Source organism: Rhincodon typus, chromosome 4 (genome assembly GCF_021869965.1).
Source record: "Rhincodon typus isolate 14 chromosome 4, sRhiTyp1.1, whole genome shotgun sequence".
Lineage (NCBI taxonomy): Eukaryota > Metazoa > Chordata > Chondrichthyes > Orectolobiformes > Rhincodontidae > Rhincodon > Rhincodon typus.
In genome coordinates, this window is record NC_063335.1 from 80,081,283 (window position 1) to 80,098,066 (window position 16,784).

The 16,784-nt window shown below is 40.2% G+C and overlaps 1 long non-coding RNA gene across 7 annotated transcripts in view; it reads left to right on the top strand.

Moving 5' to 3' along the window:
- LOC125482959 overlaps window positions 1–16,784 on the top strand; it is a 111,528-nt gene that overhangs the window by 75,798 nt on the left and 18,946 nt on the right. For 5 of the 7 annotated variants that reach the window (XR_007261965.1, XR_007261959.1, XR_007261954.1 and 2 more), the window contains one exon: window positions 4,415–4,777. The exons of 1 other annotated variant lie outside the window; for it this stretch is intronic. This is a non-coding gene — a long non-coding RNA (uncharacterized LOC125482959). Of the gene's footprint in view, window positions 1–4,414; window positions 4,778–7,558; window positions 12,430–16,784 lie in introns of those variants that run through there. One more of the 7 variants, XR_007261961.1, reaches the window with a different exon arrangement.

Genomic DNA, 16,784 nt, shown 5'->3' on the forward strand with positions numbered 1-16,784 from the left:
TCAAGGTAAGAATGCTTAAAGTGGTCATTTTGTGTTTATGATCGTTCTGATTCTATTTCATTCTTGTTGAAATCGAGTCTATGAATGACTGATATACGCCCCTGTAATTGGCATTTCATTCTGTTGCCTGGTAAATGAAAGATCCAGTATACTTCCATCTCTGATGCCAAAACACAGCATGACTCAACTAATGTCCAGCAGCTCCACTTCTTTAGCTATTAGTTCTGAATTGGCTGAAGAGTCAATTCCATCTCTCTGATTAATCCTGATGTTCTGTACTTTTAGATCCCAGATTGCAAATGCTGTTAGCTAGATGGATGGTGGCTCTTAATTGAGGGTGACTATAAGGGACAAGCATGACATTCTATAAGGAAGAGGACATGTGTTCTGGTGAATGGACAGATGGGAACATAATGAAGTGCAGAGACTGAGAAGGATGGTTTGTCTGGAAAACTAAATTGGTGTGAGGAGTGATGTGCTGGAGAGGGCTTGAAAACAGACAGTGAGGGCTCAGCCTCATACATAAAATATAAAACATAAATGTGCCAACGTATTCACTATTCCTGCACTGATTATGTGATTAAACCACTTTCAGCATTGAATCTAGAAGAATAGCACTATGTTCCTACTGCTAATATCATTCACTACCTTTGTTACACTTCCTTGGTTTCACTGGCAGGCACCTTCCTCCGATTTGTGGAAACAATACCTTGCTAAGGACTTTACAATCTCCAGCACATCTGGGGAGGTGTCAGTAAAGTGAACCATCGTCTTCAAGCAGCTGCACTTCAACTGATCACTTTTTCGTGTCTTCCCCAACTTCAGAATCCAGCTAGAGAGGACTTGAGAAATTTCATGTTTGTAATTTCTCTTTAAAAAGCTGGATTTGAAATCACCTCATGTGGGTCATCATGATACTCATTCATCCAATTGAAATAATATAACCCAGTGACTGGTTTAAAAAATAAACTATATACAGGCATGCTGCAATTACCAGATTCCTGCACACCACCAGACAAATCCACTGCCAGTCCATTGGAAACTTCACATCCAGCTGATCTACAAAGTGAGAAAAGTTTGCTCAAGCTGGTAGAGAAAGAGGGAGAAAGGAGAGAGCTTTTTGGAAAGACTTTCACAGCTTAGGACCTATTGGCATCTAAAAGCACAGCTACCAACAGTGAAGTGATGAAATATGAGTCTGCACAAGAGGTCAGAATGGAAGGAGCACAAAGATCTTAAAGGTTCTAGGACTGGACGTATTTGGAGATAGATACAGGAGACACCACAGAAACATTCTGGCACTAGAATGAGAAATTTGTTATTAAAAGTTTGGCATACCCAAAACCAACGTATGGCCAGAGAGTACAGAGGTAATGGATGAACAAGACTAGGTGAAGAGAGTTGAGGTTTCTGATCTCACAAACAGTTGGGTGGAGCTTCAAATAGTGACCAGGGCAGGAGCTAGGTAATGACTAGGTAATGGAGAGTCTGGCAGGGGCCAAAGATATTGCCTTCAATCTTCCCAATATTTTGTTTCAGGAATTTCTGCTCATCAAATACTGAAGGTCAAATACAGAGCATGAAAAATCAGAGGTAGTGAAGTGTCAATGAGAAATTAACATTGGGTAGAATTGGGAGTCATCAGCATATTTCGGAAACCTGGCATCATGCTTTGGATGACATCAACCAATGGGAACAGATAAATGAGAAATTGGGAGAGAGATTGCAGATTTGGTGAGGGAGGAGGGGAATTGTTGTGCAAGAATAGATTCATGGGGATCTCTAGAGGTAACAATGTGGAAGTTTGGTAATAATGTCAATAGAGTAGAAGGAACATACGAAATGAAGAAGAAAGGAATGGGAGGCGTGTCGATGACAATGAAAATGAAATTAACTGGAGAAACGGTTGTCAATAAAGGGGATGGGGAATTGGAAGGTTATGAAGAGAAAATATAAAAGAAAGAAGAGGTTAAATTTGAGCAGTGCTTTTGCCTGCAGAATAAACAATGAAAGGCAGTGGAATGATTTCCTGAATTAATGAAGTTGAGGAAGAAAATTCCCTTCAAGTGGAGGGCAAGATGGGTGTGAATTAAGAGAAGATTAACTACAGTCCCTGCTAGAATGGAAGGCTGAGAATTTCAGCTGGTTGAATTGAAAAGGAAGAAGAATGATTCAGTGTTTGCACCATTAGCTCTGCTGAAACTAGGACAGCAGGGAAGGACAACATCAAGAAATTAGTCTTTATGTTAAATTTCAATTGAGGGATGTGCCATCAGTGATAGCTGCAATAGGAGTTACCCGAGTTCCTATTGTTGTTGCTTTTAGCATATGTTATGGAGTGTTGAACAAGAACGATAGTTAGCAAAATACTGCCAATATTCAGGATAATTAGAACACCTAGACCAGAGGATATCTAGTGGATGGGCAGTCCCAACATTCAACAATAAATCTAGTAGTACTGTTGCAATTACATTGACCTGAAATATTTGGCTAGATTTTATGGATCGCTCCCCCACCCCTCCCCTGTTGGACATATTTTTGTCAAGACACACAAAAAGTATGACATGCAGTAAGTCCGTGCTTACCTGTTCTCCATGTCACAATCAGTGGGTAAGACACCATAGGGATATTGGGGCCTTAGTGACAGACACTCAGCCTGTTTTCAATGAGTCAGTTTAAACTCAGTTTGAGAATGACCTGCCTTTCAGAGATTACGGAATTTGGGCGTGGGGTTGGGGGAGGGGGGCTGGTATAACTGTTGCAGCAATATGCATCCCACTTTCCATTATACTCTCCAGAACGAAGCCTCATCTGCTGAGTCTTTCCTGCATTTTTATGTTTTTATTTCAGATCTTCAGCTTTACCATATTTTGCTCTCATAAAAAAATGGAATTATTTGGATAGTTTTTCAAGCAGCCGGCACATGGCACAATGGCCGTTTTCTGCACTGTATCATTCTACGCGTGAACAATTAGTGTTCCTTTGTGTCATTTGTCAAATAATTAAGAAAAAGCCAGGCTGTGAATGTAGATGAAAGAATTCACGTGACTCCAATTATGGGGAGTATCTTGATGGCTTGTGCTATTGGTTGAATTTTTCAGGTATCACCCAGAGGAATACCAATCTGTGAGTTTCATATTGGATATTGGTGCAGCTGCAGATTATTGTCAAAAACTGCAGAGCAATCTGCCTCATTCTTCAAAGCTAAATAATCCCAAAGTCTCCAGAGATTGTTAGCAAGCAATGTAAAAGGTCTTCCAAATTTCAAATGGGCCAGAACAACAGGTTTCAGGAGACTCTTCAAATGTAGACTGGCTTTCAAAAGTTTCATCTTTTGCATCATCAGTTGTTCAGGAACAAGAGTTGCTATTTGTCTTGTTCTGTGTTCTCATTCTTTTTGAGTCCTCACAATGATGCAGACAGTGGCTTAGCAAGAGGGGGCAAATCCAAAGATTTTATCTTATTATGTTTAGAAGCCGCTGTATTATGTAAACTTGTAATGTTTCTTCTTTTTCACTTCCCTTGAAGTGTCCACAAAATTGATGGCTCCATAAGCTCAAGCTTATCACAACAAGCCAATGTTGCAAAGATTAAACTGTTGACATAGATTCTGAGATCCTGAAATATTGAGGTCAGCTTGACGGATGTGCAGCAGGTAACTCTAAGTTGTGAAGAGGCACTTGGATGGAGCAAGAGAAGATTGGCTTAAAGCAAGGAAAGCTGAGAACTAAAGTTGTATGTTTTCTGTGCAATTGGTAACATTGCAGACTAGATGTCAGATGAGAAAAATGCAGAAACAGGCAGGACTTAAAGCATCTTTTGGGCCCCTCATGAAAAGCAGCTGGCATTTGTGGCAGTGTTCCTCTGGCATATATGTGAGAGATTCACTTAAATGTAGAGGACCATAGATTGAATCATTTTCACACGGCCAGCCATCCCAAAACCAGCTCAGCTTTCACTCATAAGTGCAATCGAATGGTATAATTAGGATTTAAATATTGTCCTGAACACACCAGAGTTTGTCAATTCCACAATAAGTCCCTGCATTTTATCTGTCAGCAAGTTCTCATATTACCCAATATCTAACTATATTATAGGATAATGCGTGGCTGTAACTAATGTACCTCACTATGATCTGAATTAGGTTTTTTTAAAATCCTTTTAATATGATAATCACTTAATTAGGTGAGGCTGTTTATGAATCATTATTCCACTGCAGATTAATATAAAGAAAATGGTTGTGATCAGAGTTCAGGCAGCACAATTTTTTTTTCATGAAATGTTACGACATAATGAGTCACCTTCTTGCCCTAGAGAAAACATTAAACTGGCCTCCTGCCTCCTAACCTGTTACATCTAGCAGAGACTTGTCGGTGTGATATGTCTATTTCTGTTTTTACCTCTGTTTTTACAGACAGTGGAGCACCTAATGGCAGATAAGAAATGGAAGAGCTATTACAACGAAATCCCAAGGATCTGTTTATTCAAAAAGCTTCCCTCTTCTTAATAGCTCTGAAGGGAATGTGGACAAAGACACACTGGTGGGAACAGACTAAGCAAATCCATAATGCTCTAGAGAAAAGACTACTCATTGGAAAACTATAGCTGTGAGAATTCCATTATTAGGGAAATAGAAGAATTTCATAATTAGAGAAATACAGTTGAACTTTATAGTGCTGCTTTGTTAGGACGGAAAGTGTGTAAAATATTCTGGAAAGTGAACACGAAAAAGCATCTTACAGTTCATGCAAAACCAATAAATTGGGAACAGTAGAAATGAAATCTTTCCAAGGATCCTTGAGGAGTTAAGTCCTCATTAAAGTGAAAGATTACATTAGTGTTTTTAGGAGTTTGTGCCATAGTGCTCATTTCGCAGGATGAGTAATCCAGAACACCAGTATAATATTCTGAAGACATAGATATGAATTCCACAAATGCTGCTAGCAAAATTTGAATCCAATAAAATATTTGAAATTAAAAATTAGTGTAATGAAGACCATGTAGCAAATGACAGCTGTTGTAAAACCCCGTCTGGTTCATGATTGTGTTTTTGGGAAGGAAAACTGCCTTCTTCACATGGCCTGGCCTACATATGATTCCAGACCCACAGCAACACGATTGGTTGTTAACTTCACTCTGAAATGGCTAGCAAGCCAGTCAGTTGACTGCAGCAGTTCAAGAAGACAGCTCACTACCATCTTCTCGAGGGCAATTACAGATGGACAACAAATGCTGGCTGGTAGCCAGCGACGACCACATCCCACGATCAAAGAATAAAAATACTGAATCATTTACAGGCAAATAAATTTGTGGATTAATGAATGTCTAGAGAAAAGAGGTGTGCACATTTCTGGGACGTCAGAGAGTCAGTGCTCAGATAGAACAGGCTCTATCTAAACTAAATTCATGAATGCCCTTGCAGCAAAAGTGAACAGAGTAATGAAGGAGGATTAAACTGATAAGACAGTAAGGCATGTAAAAACAAAACAAACCAAGATATAATCAGTAGCAAAATGATCAGATAAGAAAAGTAATGTACTGAAAGATAGACTTAAACAATCAAAATCAAATTCACAAGGAGGTGACTGATAAAAGTTTTAAAGAACAGTAAAGATGTGGAGCCAGATGGAAGAATGGTTGATTTATTTTTTTCTTTATTCTGTCATGGGGTTGGGTATTGCTGGCAAGACCAGCATATTTGTTCTCCATTGTTAATTGTCCTTGAACTATTTGGCACTTGGCCATTTCAGAGGACAATTAAGAGTCAACACAATACGAAGGATCTGAAGGCACATGTAGGCCAGACCAGGTAGAGGTGTCAGATTTCCTTCCATAAAGGACATTAGTGAATCATATGGGTTTTTGCAACAATTAACAATGATTTCAAGGTCACCATTCCTGAAGTTAGATTTCAATCCCAGATTTGTTATTTGAATTTAAATGTCATCAGCAGCTGTGGTGGAATGAATAATGTAATGAGGAAAAAACAATTTGGTGGAAGAGACCAATGCAGCAATTAGAAACTGTCGTGTAATAAGAGTCTTTGAAGATACTTAATTCCTCATGACATACGACTGTGCAGTCAGATGACAGAGGGGACATAATGTAAAGCGAGGGATGAGAATGCATTTTGGGAAGAGAAACAAGCAATGATACATAAATTACATTCTGATTAGGGAATAGAAAAAGTTTATCTAAAACATTATTTCTTGAAAGTGGGAATGATGGTAGATAAAACCATAGAAAAATTTAATGTTTAGTTATAATAAATTGGTACAGATAAATGGTTCGGTCAATTTGAGGCCCATGTGGAGTCATGAACTCTGCAGTATGTTAATACCATGGAAAGTATTCAATGGAATTTCACCAGGATAAAGCCAGGGATGAGAAACTGTCCCATACTCTGAAAGCCAAAATCAGACAAAATAGGACTTAAATGAGCAAGGATTGCAAAAAGGAAATGCCAAATGTGTTTCAAGGGTTTCCAATCATATCTCTTTGAGCTGGAGTGTACCAGAATGAGCAATTTGTCCTCAGCATTCCAACTGGCAAAAATCATTTCTGATTTATGTTGATTGCAGCCAGTCCAGATTGTCCAAGCTCTGCTGGTCTCCTGACTATTTGGACCACACTGTTTCATTGCCACTCCTGAGGACAAAGTTATCAGAATAAGCAAAAATATCCGCGAACTATGATTCGGAGAGGGAGAGAGAGGGAGAAAGAGAAAGAAGACAGAAAAACAAACTAGGAGAAAAACAAATTGATGGTTGAAAGATGTGGGAGAGAATGACACATATTGGGAAAGGGCAAGGCAATTTATTTCACCCTACAATGTCAAATGCTGTGTTTTCTTTAGGATTTGGGCAGCTTTAGTGTTGCTCACTGAGCACTGTAAAGCCGTCCTTCCCTGCAATAGGTATGGGAATGAATAAATTGAGTTAGATTTGGTTCAGTATCACTAACTTCTATCACAAGTACGTTCCTAAATACACAATGATATTATGGCACAAGATGCACAATGCTAATGGACAATTGTACAGCAAACAGCATTTGGCAGCATCTTTAAAAGTGAGGATAGCACCTTCACTGGTCCTCCTGCACTTCAACCCATTTGGGGATGCATATGTTACAACAGCTGAGTCAAGAAGTGCAATTGGGATTGTACACTTACAGTTAGTTGAAGGAAACAAATGATCAATCACTTGCATGTCATACTCACTGTTGGAAACTGAACATTAATACCCTCTATGTGAGATCAGGAAGTACTATCTCTATGACAGAAAATACGTGCTGTGCACTACTCACTAAAAATTGCCTACATTGTTGGTTATGTCAGGACCTGCTCATTGACCTCTATGTGTCTTCAAATAGTCACACTGTTTTTGTCATTACAGTCTCAAGGTTAAGTAACTCACAGATCCTTGCAACTGATTAGTTAACATGCCTTATTGTGTTAATATCAGACAATATTAGTGATAGTGGCATGATTATCAGTCAGAATCCCAAAGATTGTGAACATTTTTAACTTGAAATTCGAAAATCTGTTTTTTTTTTAAAGAAGGCTGATACAACCAAAAATGGCAGCGAATATAAATTAAGCAGCTATCTGAAGAGAGAGAGAGACCCATGGAAGTAACATCTAGATATGCAAAGGGAAATGTGTAACAACAGTCCTTCAAATGGGGAAAGAGCCCATTTCTGAAGAAGGGTACCGACCCGAAACGTCAACTTTCCTGCTCCTCTGATGCTGCCTGGCCTGCTGTGTTCCTCCAGCTTCACACTGTGTTATCTCAAAACAGACTCAACAGTGATTCTCGAGACTACAAAAACAATGAGGGGGTTAATGCAGCGCCTGCAGAACAAGAAGCCACAGCCCTTCATTCTCACTAGACTCTAGGTTCGAGTTATAAGAAGAGACTGGACTGACTGGGCCTTTTTTGACTGAATCATAAGAAGCTGTAGGGTGACCTAGGTTTATAAAATAATGACGGGCATAGATAAGGTGAATAGTAAATGTCTTTTCCCTAAGATGGAGGAATTTAAAACTTGGGGTCATATTTTTAAGGTGAGAGGAGAAAGGTGAGACGGGACGTGATGGTCTAGTGGTATTATTGCTGGACTTTTAATCCAGAGACCCAGATAACATTCTGGGGATGTGGGTTCAAATCCCACCATGGCAGATGGTGGAATTTGAATTCAATTAAACTCAATTAAAAAATATCTGGAATTAAGAATCCAATGATGACCGTGAATCCATTGTTGATTGTCAGGAAAAACCCATCAGGTTCACTAATGTCCTTTAGGGAAGGAAACTGCCATCCTTACCTGGTCTGGCCTACATATGACTCCAGACCCACAGCAATATGGTTGTCTCTGAACTGCCCTCTGGGCAATAAATGCTGCCTGGTCAGCAACACCCTCGGCCCATTAATGAATAAAGAAGAAAAAAATTTAAAAGAGACCTGAGGGCAACATTTTAATACAAAGAGTGGTTCATATGTGAAATTAAATTCTAGGACCGAAACATCAGCCTTCCTGCTCCTCTGATGCTGCTTGGCCTGCTGTGTTCATCCAGCTCTACACCTTGTTATTTCAGACATTTGGACAGGACAGGTTTAGAAGGATATGGGCCAAACACAGGCAAATAGGACTATTTTAGTTTGGGAAAATTGGTCAGCATTGACATGTTGGACTGAAAGGTCTGTTTCTGTGCTATATGACACTATGCCTCTATGAATAAGATGTCCCAAACTGCAGGCATATGTTATACCTTCCTGTTCAATAATACACAAGGACACGGGTTAAATGCCGGTTTCAACTCCACTGCAGTGTTCTAGTGAGACTGAATGTTTTCATGTGTACTAGTCTGAGTTCATGCATTAGCAAGCTGTGAAGGTCATAGTCAGACAAACAGCCCCTAGTCACCCCTGTAAGAGACTCTTTTATTCTGGATGCTAAAAGACAGCCAGTTAGCAGCCAGACATTAGGACAACAAATGGATTTGCTCTCACTCCAAATCTAGCGGTTCAATCACAGTTGAAAGGAATCAGAACAACTGATCTGCAAAACAAAGGGCATGAAATCAGTCACTCAACTATTGGAGTTAATGCTACTGGTAACCGCAACAATGGCCACAACGTTCAACTATCCAACTCTTTGCAAAGAATTTAGATTCAAAAGTCTTATTTTTATCTTATTTCTAATCTGTTTGTATGCATGCTGCATTTCTAATTCCTCTTACATTTAGTAATTCATAAATTCAATCTTTGGTAACTCAAGAAGGCCTGGTTAAGAGTCTACAACATAGAATGAGCTTCTTCTTAGCCACAACAGCCATCAAGCACCAACCTACTCTAGTCATATTTTCCACCACTTGGCCCATAGCCCTGTATGATATAGCGCTTCAAACATTCATCTAAGTACTTCTTGAATGTTGTAATAGTTACCTTTTCTGCCATTCTTTCAAGCATGAGTTCCAGATACTCACCATCTCCTGGGTTAATTTCTTTTCCTTAAATGTCCTCTAAACCTTTGGCCCCTTACTTTAAATCTACGTGCTCTGGTCATTGAACGCCACCAAAGGGAGAGGTCTCTTTCAATCTACCTTATCAATGCCCCTCATAATTTGGTACACTTTAATCAGGTTTCCTCCTCAGCCTTCTCTGCTCTAAAGAAACCAACCCAGTCTATCTAGAATAAAACAAAGGGCTGCAGATGCTGAGGATCTCAAACAGAAGCAGAAAGTGATGGAGAAAGCCAGCATGTCTGGCAGCATTTGTGGAGAGAAAGCAGAATCAATGTTTTGAGTCCAGCCATGCTTCATCAAAACTAATAGCAGCTAGGAAAAGTAGGTATTAATTCTGAAGAGAAGTTTGGGGGGACGTGAACAGATCGATGGAAATGGAGTCCAGAGAGAGAGAGAGAAATATGAAAGGGACAGGCAGTCAAGGGGTTTGTTGATAGCAGGACTGAAAAGAAACTGAATAAGTGATAATAAGAGCTGAGAGTAGGTGAGAATAGGTAGGCTGTGCTGAAAGCAACCCATATGATCTGATGAGGTAGTAGGAACTGCTGATACTGTAGTCAGAGATAACAAGTTGTTGCCGGGAATGGAGGGTTTGCGTTATAAGGAGAGGCTGGATTGGCTGGGTCTTTTTCACTGGAGCATAGGAAGTTGAGGGGTGTCCTTATAGAGTTTTATAAAATCTTGAGGGCTTTAGGCAAAGTGAATGGCAGGTGTTTATTCTGTAGGGTAGGGGATTTCAAGATTAGGGGGCATATTTTTAAGGTGAGAGATAAAAGATTTAAAAAAGACATAAGCGACAATTTTTTCACACAAACGGTAGTTTGTGTGTGGAATGCACTTCCAGAGGAAGTGATGGATGCGGGTACAGTTAGAATGTTTAAAAGTTATTTGGATAAATGGAGGGGTGGCATGGTACCTCAGTGGTTAGCACTGTTGTCTCACAGCTCCAGGGACCCGGGTTTGATTCCACTCTCGGGCGACTGTCTGTGTGGAGTTTGCACGTTCTCCCCGTGTGTGTGCGGGTTTCCTCCGGATGGTCTGGTTTCCTCCCACAGCCCAAAGATGTGCAGGTTAGGTGGATTGGCCATGCCAAATTGCCCATAGTGTTCAGGGATGTGTAGTTTAGGTGGGTTATAGGGGGATGGGTCTGGGTGGGATGCTCCAAGGTTCGGTGTGGACTTGTGCCGAAGGGCTTGTTTCCACACTGTAAAGATTCTATGATTCTATCCTAAGGTGCAGAGCTGGATGAACACAGCAGGCCAGGCAGCATCAGAGGAGCAGCGGATACAATATTGTATCCTGATGTGGCCTTCTCTACATCGGGGAAACCAAGCAGAGGCTTGGAGACTGCTTTGTGGAGCACCTACGCTTGGTTCGTGACAAACGACAACACCTCCCAGTCGCGAACCACTTCAACTCCCCCTCCCACTCCTTGGACGACATGTCCATCCTGGGCCTCCTCCAGTGCCACAACGATGCCACCCAAAGGCTGGAGGAACAGCACCTCATATTCCGCCTGGGAACCCCGCAGCCCAATGGTGTCAATGTGGACTTTACAAGCTTCAAAATCTCCCCACCCCTGACCTCATCCCATGACCAGCTCGTCTCGTCACCGCCTCCTTGACCTGTCCGTCTTTTCTCCCACCTACCTGCCCCTCCCTCCTCACTGACCAACCCCCATCCCAACTCCCTACCTACACTCACCTGTACTGGCTTCATCCCTGCCTCTTTGACCTGTCCGTCTTCTCTCCACGTATCTACTCCTCTATCCAATTTCTATCATCGTCTTCCCCTCTCTCTATTTATTTCAGAGCCCTCTCCCCTCCCCCATTTGTGAAGAAGGGTCCAGACCCAAAACGTCAGTTTTCCTGCTCCTCTGATGCTGCCTGGCCTGCTATGTTCATCCAGCTCTACACCTTGTAATCCCATATGATCTGATGATAGGCCGAGAGTGAGTGAGAATGGGTTATGTGCTAAAAACAACCCATGTCACGTCAAGACCGTGTGTGAGGATTTGTTAAAAACAAAGGATTGATTCAGGCTGCAAAGTTAGTAGACTTGATGTTGCGCCCTGGTCCCAGTCTTTCTTAATCTCTCTTCATAACTGAATCGCTCCAGCCCTGGCAACATCCTGGTGAATCTCTTCTGCACCCTCTCTAGTGTAATCACTTCCTTGCTAAAGAGTGGGAATCAGAACAGCACACAGTACTCCAGCTATGCTTAACTAGCATCTTATACAGCTCCAGCTTACTCTCCCTGCACTTGTATTCAAAGTTGTAGTTAATAAAAGCAAGTATCCTACATGCCTTCTTAACTACCTTTGCCACCTGTCCTGTTGGCAACTGTTATATAATGTTTTCCAATACTTGCTATAGACTTTTCTGGCCAATTGGGAACATCAGATTCAGATTTTAGGTTCCTTGTTACAATGAGACTTGTTGAGTTTATGTCACAGGTTTGAAAGCAGTGAGTACAATGTATTGTACGTGATTGTTTGAGGCCTCATTGTTATCTGCAGTGTTTGACAACTACTGCCTTTCAAATGAAGTACACAATGAAGGCAGATTCAGTGGCACTATTTACCCAGAAGGCTCCAGGGCGAGTAGCTAATTGACCCGGAAGGCACTCTATGCAGAAGAAGCAGTTCAATTAGAAATGAAACTAGACAGCTGGTAACAGCCATTCTGTGAGTTATAACGAACACTGACAAGATGTGTTAATAGCTACCAGCTCTGATTTATCAGTCAAGTCCTTATGCTGTCAAGTTTCTTAATTGCGGACAGGAAATTGGAACCGTGATGTTAGTGTGGTTAAAAACGAGATGCAAATGCATCGAGAAAAGTTTCTTGCCTTGTGGAATTCTGAACTCACCAAATAAAGCATAAGACATAATTGTGCAAGTTTTTCTGGATGTTGAGTGTCTGATTTTTGACTATTGGTTGCCATCATTTTTATTACCTCATTGAGGAGAATATTCAGCCCAGAGTTTTGCTTTTACAAATAAGTTCCAAAAAGGATATTATACTCAAAATGTGATCCCTGTTTCAGATGTTTTCATGTATTACTGTAAATGCAAAGGAAAATTAGTCAGGGTTGTCAATATGGTACCTGAGCATATGGCAAAAACTTCTGCCAAAGTTAAGAATAACACAGAATGTTTCCCTCAAAAAAAAACAAAACTACATTTAGTTTTTAACATAACATCTTAATTTCGTACTATGATTAAATACAACCTGAACCTCCTTGAATTGTAACAAAACCTGATATTGATTGGGAAAACCATGGACAAATTCTCTCCTTACAATTTGATGTAAATGAGATACTTTCCAAACCAAGTTTGAAAGGACTTAAATAAATTAATCCCCGTTAACATGTAATATTTATTCTATGGTGTCGAGGGACACTAATGAGAAGACTTATAAAGAATGAAAAGTTGTCATTGGGAAATAAGAGTAGGTTGCAGAAAACAGCAATAACAATGACAAAAACTTACATTTGAACAGCGCCTGCAATGTAGTAACACATCCCAAAGAATTTCACAAAAATGTTAGCAGTCAAAATTTTACATCAAATTACAGAAGCCAATATCAGAACTGAAGACTTGGTCAAATGCTTTGGTTTTGAACAGCATTTTAAAGGATGCGAGGAAGTGGAGAGTGATGGAAAGAGAAGCTTAGGACTTGTGAAAGTTACAGAAATAGCGTTGAGATACAGACAGGTCAAGATAATGTTATAGGGATTAAGTAGAACTGACGATGCACCAGTTTTGCAATTGGAAACCCATCTCAGGTTCAAGCACACCACATAGGTTCAGAATGGTATGCCTCTGGGCCAGAAGTACCAAGCAGAGGTATGGAAACTATGACCTGTGCACAAGGCTTGTAGCAGGAACCAAAGAGCAACTCCGCAGGAAGTGGATGTTGTATGGGTATGCCAGCTCATTATACTGTATGAGCTGTTGCTCATGATGAAGGTTGCTGCCATCATCCTGTTTAAGTGTTGGAAGCAACAGCACTGCTCGGTCTCGTGTGGTAAAGGAAAACATTTCCTTGTTGTGGTTAACAAGGTACACATTAATGCATGTTAGCAGATAATTACAGGTTACATTGAAATGATAGATATTGGTACAGACACAAAAAAGATCCAGATATCCTTTGAAATGCTAAACTGTTCAACCAATGGGTCCACATCAGAAGCTCTTGTGGGCCAGATATGCCCCACAAGCTGTAGTTTGTCCAGCCCTGGTCTACACAGACACAACTTATTATCCTCATCAGGTTATTAATGTCAATGCTGCTTCATCAAGACCATCCTTCCAACTCAAGGTCAGAAGTGGAATGTTCACTATTGATTGTTAAATGTTCAGTTCCATTCATGACTTCTCCAATATTGATACATGCAAATGTAGCAAGACCTGGACAATATCCAGGCTTGGTTCATAAGTGACAAGTAACATTTGTACCAAAAAATTGTCAGGCAATGACTATCAAAAGAAAATTTGACTATCTCTTCTTGACATTCAATGGCATTACCATAACAGAATCCCTGAGTTTCAACATCCACTGACGAAACTGAACTGGACTGGCCTTATAAAAGATACGGAGCTTGCAAATTAACTTTATTTCTAAGTTAATCACAATTAGAGACTGAGTTGAGAGAACCAACATAATGGCCTTTGAGTCCTCTTAGCTACTGGAGCACTCAGGATATGAATATGATTTCACAAGTTTCATAGAACTTATTACATTTATCACAATAGGTGCAAAATAATGATAGATAATAACGCAGTGCACCAGTCAGTTTGCTTCAGAATATCCGCTTGCGAATTCTAGATGACATGGTGACAAACTGAGATAACAAATTACACATATAAGATAAAAAATCACACATTCAATCAACAAATAGCTACAAAACTATATGTGGAACCTAATTCCAAAGTAGGCCTGCTAAAAACCATAACTCAAAAGTAATTATCTACTGAAAGTACTAAAATAAATAAAATGCAGCATGTCCTGCACCAGTTCCTGAAGGCAGCCCAAAACCATCTTTTCAATAAGTACCAGACCCACCAGCAACTTCCACATCCTCTGAAAGAACTTTTAAAAAAGAGAAATCATCCCTATGCATCACAAAATTATTGAGGCCCAGCTCTTGGAGCCTACTGCATCCTCAGTACCCTTTCGAAATCCTCTATGTTCTACTCCATATGAGGAAACCAAAGACAGTATTCTGAGGCCTAAGCAGGATTGAATTGACCTATAAATGTACCCGAGCATGCTATGCTTTCAATCTATTGACCCACAGCAGTAGTTGTGAACCTTTAGAGATTTATGCACCAGAATGTTTGTGTTTCCTTTGATCTGTACTGGCTTGAGTAGTTTTCCCTGAAGGTTATGTTCAATATTTGTCCTGCCCATATGCAGAACCCTGGACTTAAGAACATTCAATTCATACAGCTGATAATGTAGTCTTGTCTTCCTTCAGCACCATGTACCAATGAGAATAGAAATAGACGAATAAAGCAGGTAAGTGCCTGGTGAAGAAGCTGTAACACATGGTACACTACAATTCTGCACTCAAGTAATTACAAACACAGGCTCCTCATTCAGTTCCTTCTTGAGGAGGCCACACAACATAACATGAGGCAAAGACACAGGGAGGTGTTTTGGTAAGGTATCTTGTTATCTAATGGAATTGTCTGCCCATCTGCTCTGCTGCAAAGTGTAAAGACCATGTAGTTTTATTTTTCCGTATTTTTAGTTGAGGACTGAAATAGGAAAATAATTGTTTTAATACCAAGGATTACTGCATGTTTTTTTTTAAAGCAAGTAATTTGATGCTGGTGTACATACTATTTACACTGCTGCTTGTTCAAGAAGAAACAGGAGAAGGTACAGATGAGTTGAGCCAAGGGTACGTACAAATGGAAATTCAGCCAGCAACATGTAGCTAATTGGCCATTGAATGAGTGGCAAATTATCAATGACAAAGGCTTCATACCTGCAAACAACTATATGATCTGTTCCCAGATATCTGGATGGATTGGGCCTGTGAACGAAATAACGAGAAGCCATCAGATCTCCACAGGCTCAGAAGCTGTCCCTGTCCTCTGAGGTTAAACCTACTTTAAGCCTGAAGAAAAGCCTGTTTAATTTTCATTCTGCAAGCTGAAATTTATAGTGAATAAGTCAGAGATCTTTCATAAATGTGAACCAGTCACCCTGTGCCTCCTATAAATCAGTGAAAGCATCGGGGTAAAGGAAAAGCCAAAAGTCATCTCAGCAGATCTTGTGAACAGGGACCATTGAACTGCTTTCCCAGTTTTGCCCATCATCTACAACACCCTTTTTTTTTCCTAACTATATATGTATGGAGGAGGAGCTTATACAGTATTAGAATTTTTACTAGTAGAGTTAAATTCCAAAGGTTCATAATTATTTACTTGTAGCTAGACTCTGTTTATTCGTAATTTTCAACGTGATCCATGCTTTCTGTCAGTTTGAATCTGAAAGGTGGGTAAATTTAGAGAATTCTGCATACTTTTGAAAATCTTCAACTTTTGTGTGTTTTATTAAGCATTTTGAAAAGTTGAATCAACTCAGCTAGTTTTGTTTCTCCATTTTTCTCAGTTCTTCGCCTGAGGATATTGATTCTTGCTGACATTTGGTACCATGAATGCTGGCAATCATTCAGCACATTTCCAAGCTGCCACAACAGCTAGTCCATGTCTTATCCAGAACTGATGCACAATTTCAAGCTGTTGTAACAACCATTTCTTTCTTCTCTGCCCCTCTAATAATATCGAGGAGAGCAGCCATACCACTAGCCATTATTTCTACTTCAGACCAGTTAGCAGCAGAAGCCTGTCGTTGAACCTGGCAACTTCAGGTTTCTATTGGCAGTAGTGACAAACCGAAAGGTGTCTTTACCCATCAGAATGGTTATATATCCTAAAATCCTTTATAAAGGGTTTTACATCTATATGTCCATGCAGGCAACCTTTTAGAATATGGAGTCTTTATTGCCAAATTGTAATGGTACCAGGGATGAGGAACTTAATTTAAGGAGTTAAGGACATTGAGAAAGGCTAGGTTGTTCTCCTTAGAGCAAAGATGTTAATAGCAAGAGATAGTAGGCATTGCAGATGCTGGAGAATCTGAGATAACAAGGTGTAGAGCTGGATGAACACAGCAGGCCAAGCAGCATCAGAGGAGCAGGAAGGCTGACGTTTCGGGCCTAGACCCTTCTTCAGAAAATG